The sequence below is a fragment of the Mirounga leonina genome, unplaced genomic scaffold (genome assembly GCF_011800145.1).
Source record: "Mirounga leonina isolate KUSES-001 unplaced genomic scaffold, KU_Mleo_1.0 Mir_82, whole genome shotgun sequence".
NCBI lineage: Eukaryota > Metazoa > Chordata > Mammalia > Carnivora > Phocidae > Mirounga > Mirounga leonina.
Window position 1 is genome coordinate 32,644,144 of NW_023270825.1, and position 10,353 is coordinate 32,654,496.

The following is a 10,353-nucleotide window of genomic DNA, read 5'->3' on the forward strand; positions in this document are numbered from 1 at the left end:
AATGCATTTGTCAAAACTCAGGGAATGTACACTTGAAATTTGTGCATTTCACTGTATGTACATTTTACATGAAAAGAAAAAACCATAGACAAATATTGAACTCTAATTGATGATATGCATCTGAAGTTTTTGAAGGGAAAGTGTCCCAATGTCTGCAATTTACATGGAAGTGCATTAATGAAAGAAGACGGACTGGCAGATGGAGAGAAGAACATTTATTCTGCTTGTTTTATATGTGATAAATGTAGCATAATGTACAATCTAGGTGATAGATGGATGATTGCTATAAAATTATTTAAACTTTTATGAATGTTCAACATTTTTTCACATTAAAATGTTGGAAACACGCACACACCATTTGTCATGGAAAATCAAGAAACAAGATTTCAGAATGCAAAGTTGGAATACATCACCATATATACTCTTTTGCTTTTTTTTTTTTTTAACTTTCTAACATCATGGAAATTTTCTTCAGCTGAAGGAATCTTTGATCCTCTTTAAAGTCCAACTTAAGTATCATTTCTTCTTTATGGCTTTCACCCACCCTATCCATCATTCCCTTCTCTGGCTCCCACCCACTGTATTTTTTTTTTAATATTTTATTTATTTATTTGACAGAGAGAGACACAGTGAGAGGGAATACAAGCAGGGGGAGTGGGAGAGCGAGAAGCAGGCTTCCCGCCGAGCAGGGAGCCTGATGTGGGGCTCGATCCCAGGACCCTGGGATCATGACCTGAGCCGAAGGCAGCCACTTAACTGACTGAGCCACCCAGGCGCCCCCCGCCCACTGTATAAACCTCTCCCTTAAGGCAGCAGTAATAGTTTAACTTGAAGCTGAGTTAGGTAAATTCTTGTTTCTCCCATTCAGAGACAGAAACAGGACCTACGTCTTTGTGTTTTCCCAGAACGTAGAGCTAAGGTCTCCAAGCAGCTAAATTTACAGTAATCTCTCTCTGGTTATTAAATCCTAGAATATTCTAATTTAATTCTTTGCAGCTTTGTGAGTACTGTAAAGATTTTGGTTCTAACAGAAGTGAAATGTGAGTCACTCCTACAAATGATACTTAGAAAAAGGACAAACTGGGGCGCCTGGGTGGCTCAGTGGGTTAAGCGTCTGCCTTTCGCTCAGGTCATGATCCCGAGGTTGGGCTCAAGCCCCGGATTGGGCTCCCTGCTCAGTGGGGAGTTTGCTTCTGTCTCTCCACCGGCTTGTGCTCTCTCTCTTGCTTGCTCTCTCTCTCAAGTAAATAAATAAAATCAGGGCGCCTGGGTGGGTCAGTCATAAAGCTTCTGCCTTCGGCTTAGGTCATGATCCCACGGTCCTGGGATTGAGCCCCGCATTGGGCTCCCTGCTCCACGGAGAGCCTGCTTCTCCCTCTCCCACTCCCCCTGCTTGTGTTCCCTCTCTCGCTGTGTCTCTCTCTGTCAAATAAATAAATAAAATCTTAAAAAAAAAAAGAAAAGAAATAAAATCCTTTTTTTTTTTTTGTAAAGTTTATTATTGAGAGATAGTACAAAGCTCCTGAAGAGGGAGAGGACCTGAGAGGATTGCCCAAATAAATAAAATCTTAAAAAGGAAGGAAGGAAGGAAGGAAGGAAGGAAGGAAGGAAGGAAGGAAGGAAGGAAGGAAGGAAGGAAGGAAAGAAAGAAAGAAGAGAACAAACTGGGCTCTGGGGACTGAAACGGGATGTAAAGCAGAAAAGAAGCTAAGGGTTTTTTTGCAGTTCAATCTTGGGAAAATTTTGGGGGCGCCTGGGTGGCTCAGTCGGTTAAGCAGCCGACTTTTGGGTTTGGCTCAGGTCATGATTTCAGGGTTGTGAGACTGATCAGCCTGCATTGGGCTCCACACTCAGCAGGGAGTCTGCTCGAAGAATTCCCCGCCCCCCCAACCCCTCTCGCGTGCTCTCTCTCAAGGATGGGTCTGGCTTATGAAATAAAACATCATCAGAAGGGGATCTAGATGTCTATTCTACTTAGAGGACTCTTTTAAAGAAAAAGAGTATAATATTATGAATAAATACCAAGCACAAGAGTGAAAACAGGAGAAGTCAGTGCAAGAAAAGAATTGAATAGCACATTACAAATTCTAAAAATCTGACAATTGCCATAAATACCACGAAATCCAGAAAATGACATTATAATTTTATTAACTAACTGGCTGACACACTTAATTACCTTTTTCTTATTTTTTGGCTGCATACTTTGAATGGCCTCTTCCTACGATGATTTTATAAAATCATTTTCTATAGAGAGAATAAAAAGATAAATCAGCCTTTCCTTGATCATGGGTTATCAAATTTGTTTTAAAAACATTTATTTTTAAATGTTACAGAAAAGTTTAAAAACAGTATGGAAAGATCCTGCATACCTGTCACTTAGCTTCCCCTAATGTTAACATCTTAAATAACCCTAGTATTATCAAAATCAGGAACATGTTGATAGAATGCCATTAACTAAATGGCAGACCTTATTCTAGTTTCACCAGTTTTCTCGTTAATATTCTATCTCTGGTCTGGGACCTAATTCAGGATCCGACACTGCTTTCAGTTGTGATGTACAATGACGCCTTTGAAGAGTACTGGTCAGTTATTTTGTAGAATGTCTCTAAATTGGAGTTTTCAGATGTTTTCTCATGCTCAGATTGAGGTTCTCTTCAAATGTGCTTTTAATTACTGATAGTTGCATAAATTGTGTGATGTCATACACAGTCACATACACTTGTGGTCTGTAGCATTGCTGCCCTAGAAACAGGAATTCTGATCAATCATTTTTTCATGTATTCACATAAAAAAAAGAAGAAATGGTACATTTTAAAATTGCATATGCTGCATTGTTGAATAATTTCCATTTTGATGAGGCATGGATGAGAGAACCAAATATTGCACTTAACCTTTTACCTTTTTTTTTTTTTTAAGATTTTATCTATTTATTTGAGAGAGAGGGAGCACAAGCAGGGGGCCCGGCAGGCAGAGGGAGAGGGAGAAGCAGGCTCTGCGCTGAGCAGGGAGCCTGACGAGGGTCTTGATCCCAGGACACTGGGATCATGACCTGAGGCAAAGGCAGATGCTTAACTGACTGAGCGACCCAGGCACCCTACCTTTTCTGATGATTGGAAGAATTTTCTACTGATTAGTTTCTAGCTCCATACATTTCTTTTTTATTTTAGGATTTTATCATTTATTTATTTGAGAGAGAGAGAGAGAGAGAGGGAGTGGGGGGAGGGTCAGAGGAGAGGGAGAGAAAGAATCTCAAACAGACTCCACAACAAGCACAGAACCTGATGTGGGACTCGATCCCAGGACCCTGAGATCATGATGTGAGCCTAAATCAAGAGTCAGATGCTTAACAGGTTGAGCCACCCAGATGCCCCTGGCTACATACACTTCAAACCTTATTACTCATGTCCTACCCACATGATTGCAGTGCTTAGCACCATGAAATGCAGTCATACTGTGATGCAATCTCTCCTACACCCACCCCTAAAAATCAAAGGGAGATTTCTTTTCCAGAGCAGTGAAAAGCCAAACAAGTTGAAGGTTTCAGAAAGTTATTCTGCCACATTTATTTTAACAATCCTTGATCATTATGTTATATTTTAATGATAAAGATGTAACCTAATCACTCTATCTTTTGATTTTACATAAAGTTGATCTAGACCCCTTTCCTGTATCTATTGGGAAGACCAAGAATCTCCCTAAGGTTTCTGTGAATTCCTGGGGGCTTCCACGGTGTGTGCAGTAGACATTCCAAAAAGGTTTGGAAAGAAGGAGGGGGTTTACAATTTGGCAGCATAAATGACAATACAGAACTTTTTTTAAATTTAAATTCAATTAGTTAACATATAATGTATTATTAGTTTCAGAGGTACAGGTCTGTGATTCATCAGTCTTTTTTTTTTTAAGATTTTATTTATTTATTTGACAGAGAGAGACACAGTGAGAGAGGGAACACAAGCAGAGGGAGTGGGAGAGGGAGAAGCAGGCTTCCCGCTGAGCAGGGAGCCCGATGCGGGGCTCGATCCCAGGACCCTGGGATCATGACCTGAGCCGAAGGCAGACGTTTAACGACTGAGCCACTCAGGGACCCCTGTGATTCATCAGTCTTACATACTACCCAGTGCTGATTACAACACATACCCTCCCCAACATCCATCACCCAGTTACCCCACCTTTTCATCCCTCTCCCCTCCAGCAACCCTCAGTTTGTTTCCTATGATTAAGAGTCTCTTATGGTTTGTCTCCCTCTCTGGTTTCATCTTGTTTCATTTTTTCCTCTTTTCTCCTATGATCCTCTGCCTTGTTTCTTACATTCCAAATATCTGTGAGATCATATGATAATTGTCTTTCTCTGATTGACTTACTTTGCTCAGCAAAATACCCGCCAGTTCCATCCACATCATTGCAAATGACAAGATTTCAATTTTTGATGGCTGCGTAATATTCCATTATACACACACACACACACACACATATGTATATATATACCACATCTTCTTTATCGATTCATCTGTTGATGGACATCTGGGCTTTTTCCATAGTTTGGCTATTGTGGGCATTGTGGGGTGCAGGTGCCCCTTTGGATCCCTACATTTGTATCTTTGGGGTAAATACCCAGTAGTGCAATTGCTGGATCATATGGTAGCTCTATTTTCAACTTTTCCATACTGTTTTCTAGAGTGGCTGCACCAGCTTGCATTCCCACCAACAGTGTAGGGGCGTTCCCCTTGCTCTGCATCCTCGCCAAAATTTGTTGTTTTCTGACTTGTTAATTTTAGCCATTCTGACTGGTGTGAGGTGGTATCTCTTTGTGGTTTTGATTTGTATTTCCCTGATGCTGAGTGATGTTGAACACTTTTTCATGTGTCCATTGGCCATTTGGATGTCTTCTTTGGAGAAATATCTGTTCATGTCTTCTGCCCATTTCTTGATTGGATCATTTGTTCTTTGGGTGTTGAGTTTGGTAAGTTCTTTCTAGATTTTGGATACTAGCCCTTTATCTGATATGTCATTTGCAAATATCTTTTCCCATTCTGTCGGTTGTCTTTTGGTTTTGTTGACTGTTTCTTTTGCTGTGCAAAAGCTTTTTACCTTGATGAAGTCCCAGTAGTTCATTTTCGCCCTTGCTTCCCTTGCCTTTGGTGATGTTTCTAGGAAGAAGTTGCTGCGGCTGAGGTCGAAGAGGTTGCTGCCTGTGTTCTCCTTTAGGATTTGGATGGACTCCTGTCTCACATTTAGGTCTCTCAACCATTTCGAGTCTATTTTTGTGTGTGGTGTAAGGAAATGGTCCAGTTTCATTCTTCTGCATGTGGCTGTCCAATTTACCCAACACCATTTGTTGAAGAGACTGTCTTTTCTCCATTGGACATTCTTTCCTGCTTTGTGGAAGATTAGTTGACCATAGAGTTGAGGATCCATTTCTGGGCTCTCTATTCTGTTGCATTGATCTATGTGTCTGTTGGACAATACAGAACTTTAAACAGTCCTGTTCTTAAAGTCCTTTGGCCACCCTGACACAACTTTTTTCACTCGTCACTTTTATCTGTAAATTCTAGTTCATGACATTTTTCTTAACTCTCTCTCTCTTTTTAAGCTTTATTGAGGTATAATTAAGAAATCAAATGACAAGATATTTAAAGTGTAAAATGTAGTGCTTTCTTACTTCTCCTCTTTGGTGAGTCTATCCTTTTTGACTGTTCGCCTGAACTCCCAAATTCCTGTATCTTCTCATACAAGACAGTTTAGCTATTTCTTTATTAAACTGTCTCTTCAGGCATCCTTCCCCTTCCTAAAGATGCTATTAAGGTATTTTCCCAAAACAAGACAGTTATCACCTCTGAGAGAAACTATGTTTTCCAGCTTTTAATGCCTTTTTATTTGACTTCTTACATAAATAGTAATAAAACAAAATTTGTACCACTTTGTAACCATGATGCATAGCAAGAAACAAGAGAGCATGAGAGTTAAGCCCTCATTTAAGGCCAGACTTTCTGGGTCCAAAATCCTGGCTTTACTCAACAATAAAACAGTAAGTAACACAATTAAAACTGGGCAAAGGATCGGAATAGACATAGCTCTGTGAAAATGTTTCCAAAAATAAAATGGCCAATACATACATTAAAAGAGGCTCAGCATCATTAGTCATCAGGAAAAGGTAAATCAAAATGACAGTGAGACACTACTGTCACCCACAGGATGACTCAAACCAATAGACAATAACAAGTATTGACAAGGATGTAGAGAAATTGGAAACCTGTATGGTGTTGGTAGGAATGTAAAATGAAGTAGCATCTTTGGAAAAGGGTCCCATAGCTCCTTAAACATGTAAACATAGTGTTAACATGTTATCTAGCAATTCTACCCCTAGGTATATCTCCAAAATAAATGCAAACATGTATCTACACAGATTTGAACACAAATGTTTATAGGTATGACGTCATTATCTTCAGTGAGCCAGCAATTCCCTGGGCCCTCAGTCCCTTGATCTCGTCATCTCCAAGAACCTCCTCCCCTACCTCATCCCTGCCCCTCAGTCTGTCAACACCTGGAACCCCACCACTAACTTCCTACATTCAGACCCCCCACCATCCCATGGCACCTCCTCCTCACCTAGCTCTCTTGTGGTGTGAATACCCACACCATAGTTATGTAGCCCCAGGAGGACCTCCAGAGCACTGTAGCCCTTCCTGCCATCACTTCCTCAAATTATTCAACCGAGATTCCACACTCATCACTTTAGTCATTCTCTTGCCAATAACGCTCAACCTCCTGACCCTCTTGTCTTTCTGCCCCGAGAGCCTGAGAAAACCCCAACTCTCAATGAACGATCCATCTGTCTGCTTTGTGTGGCTGGCTGATGAGAGCTGTTACAGAAAAATCACATTGCCTTGCATGTTGATGCCATTATAAATACATAGCCACCAGCATCACCCAGGGCCTCCAATCAAACTGTCAATCCTTTTTTTTATTTCCCTAATCACCACTAACCTAATCTCCACAACGATTATTTCACATGTTTGCTACTCTTCTTAAACTTCTTGCCTCTCAATTTCAGCATGTATCCTGGCCTCTTCACACGCATACACACATACAAACAATAGGGACCATCAGAAAGAAGATTTTTCAATATTCTGCCACCAGCCTCATAAATCTTTTTCAATTTGTGCTCATCATATGTTTCTCTCTTCCTAAGATAAATTTCTCTCCATCTCATCATTTATATTCTCAAAAGCAGTGTATGAGAATCACAGTCGCTCCACATTCTCATCAATACTTGGTATGGTCAGGCTTTTTTATTTTAGCCATTATAGTAGATGCATGGTGGCATTTTATTGTGGTTTTAATCTGCTTACCCCTAATGACTAATGATATTGAGCATTTTTTCTGTGGCTAATTAGCCATCTGTGTATCTTCTTTGGTGATGCACTGTTCAAATCACTTGACAATTTAAAAGATGGAGTTATTTTCTTAATCCTGAGTTGGGGATTAAAAAAAAAATCTGACTACAAATACTTTATCAGGTATGTGATTTGCAAATATTTTCTTCCCATATTTGGTTTCTTTTCATTATCTTTCAAAGAGTAGAAATTCTTAATTTTGATGAAGTTCAACTTACCAATTTGTTCTTCTTTGGATCATGCTTTTGGTGCTGTAAGTGCTACTTCTTGAAGTAACTTGTTAATGCATTCTGTTACACCACAGTCCCCAGATTCCCTGCCATGCCAGTTATCAATTTGTTGCCTCTCAGCTCCAACTCATCCTTTTTGCCTGCCCTGTGAAAGCAGAAATGGACCCTAGAAATATGTTTTTCTTTGCCGTCTGGCATGATGTTAAACTTGGGTGAGGCATTGCGGGAGGAAAGGGGTTCTCTTGCTAGTTCTGCTGGGCTAGCCCCGCAGGTTTCTGGAGCACTAGACTCTCGTGTGCAACACGTTCTCTATCGGCAGTGGCTGTTTTATATTATATGGTATTATTTCTATTACATCTGCTATTACATTTTAAAAATATTATATTTTTAGCTGCTCTTTTAATCTTCTTGAGTGTTCTCTTTACTTCTTCCTAGCCCACAGATGGGCAAACCACGGGCTAAATCCAGCCTACCGCCTGTTTTTGTGAATAGGTTTTACTGGAACATGCTCATTCATCTATATACTGTTTAGGGCTGCTTTTACACAGCAACAGCAAAATTGAGCACCTGCTGTGGAAAGAGCCAAGATGTCCATCGACAGATGAATGGATAAAGAAGATGTGGTATATATATACAATGGAATATTATGCAGCCATCAAAAGGAATGAGATCTTGCCATTTGCAACGACATGGATGGAACTGGAGGGTATTACGTTGAGTGAAATAAGTCAAACAGAGAAAGACATGTATCATATGCTCTCACTGATATGAGGAATTCTTAATCGCAGGAAACAAACTGAGTGTTGTTGGAGTGGGGGGTGGGGTGGGAGGGATGGGGTGACTGGGTGATAGGCACTGGGGAGGGTGTGTGCTCTGGTAAGCGCTGTGAATTGTGCAAGACTGTTGAATCTCAGATCTGTACCTCTGAAACAAATAATGCAATATATGTTAAGAAAAAAAAAAAAGAAGAAGAAGAAGAAGGTAGCGGGAGGGGAAGAATGAAGCGGGGGAAATCGGAGGGTAGACGAACCATGAGAGACGATAGACTCTGAAAAACAAACTGAGGGTTCTAGAGGGGAGGGGGGTGGGAGGATGGGTTAGCCTGGTGGTGGGTATTGAGGAGGGCACATTCTGCATGGAGCACTGGGTGTTGTGCACAAACAATGAATCATGGAACACTTCATCTAAAACTAATGATGTAATGTATGGGGATTAACATAAGAATAAAATTTAAAAAAAAAATTGAGCAGCTGCAATAGAGACCAGATGGCCCCCAAAGCCTAAAATTTTTTTCTGTTCAGAAAACATTTAGGGGTGCCTGGGTGGCTCAGTCGGTTGAGCACCCACCTTCTGCTCAGGTCATGATCCTAGGGTCCTGGGGTCGAGCCCCGCATCAGGCTCCTTGCTCTGCTTCTCCCTCTGCCTGCTGCTCCCCCTGCTTGTGTTCTCTCTCTCTCTGACAAATATATAAAATTTTTAAAAAAAATTTTAATAACCCCTATACTAGCCAGTTCCTCATTAGTCCAATCCCATTATGTTTCATCATTCTTGATATTAAACTATCCCTGTTCAAATTACTGTGTGGCTTCTCTAATCTCACTGGGCCCAGTCTAATGCCTCACCAACCTCTCTGTCCCTTTGTCATTGTCCATTTTCAGGCTCACCGTCCTTTACCTATCCCATGTTAGTGCTCCCCAAGACCCTCCTCTCTGCTTTCTGTTATAGCCCCTCTAAGCCACTTGTTTGCTTACTCATCTTCCATTATTGGGTTTAACCGATGTTTTTTTTTTTTTTTTAACCGATGGTTTTTAATTTTAATTTTAATGAATGAAATTGCATGCAAATTTTGTGTGGATGTGCAAAAGCACATACATGTGGGGAGGTCTCCAGCCACCTCTTTGGGCAACATGGCTTAGTAGTCAAGGGCATAGAGCCTGGATATATCCTTCTTAAGTTTGAATCCCAGTTCTGCCACAATGGCCTGGGATAATTTATTTAACCTTGCTGTTGCCTCAGTATCCTTGTCTGTAAAAAAAAAAAAAAAAAATTGTAGTCCTACCTCATAGAATTACTATGGGAATTAAGGTAGTTAATATATACAAAGCACTTGGACAGGGCCTGACACATAATAAGCACCATTTAGGCATTGGCTGTAATCGTCATTTCTAGAACTCCCTCTTGCCCCTGTGCCACAGCTAGACCAGTGTTTTCTTATTCTAGTGCCCCTGCTTTCTCTGACTCTCAGATCTCCAGTGGGCTCTTCCCTCTGCTCAGAGCACTCTCGCCTGTATGTTTGCCCACTAACTCCTGACCTTCCCTCAGGCCTCAACTCAAATGTATTTCTTCAAAGAAGCTTTTCCCGATCTCCAGACCAGGAGGAGCTTCGTGCTATGACCTCCCAAAACTTTCTTTTCCCTCATAACCCTTATCACAATTTATTCATGGTGATCACGTAAAGTTCCTCCCCAGCAGGCCATAAGCTCTGAGAGGGCAGAGGTCATTTCTGCCGGGCTCCCTGCTGCACCTCAGCACAGTGCCAAGGAATAGCATAAACATTCGTCAAATGAACAAGTGAATCAATAAGGGACAAAACACATGAAAGTCTTTTAATAAAGGTGTAAAAACCTATGCATAGATTAGGTACCACAATAATGAGCATATGACAAAATCTGATGATTATTAGATAATCTATCATGAAATCAGTAGAAATTTATATTGTGTGAAGGAAA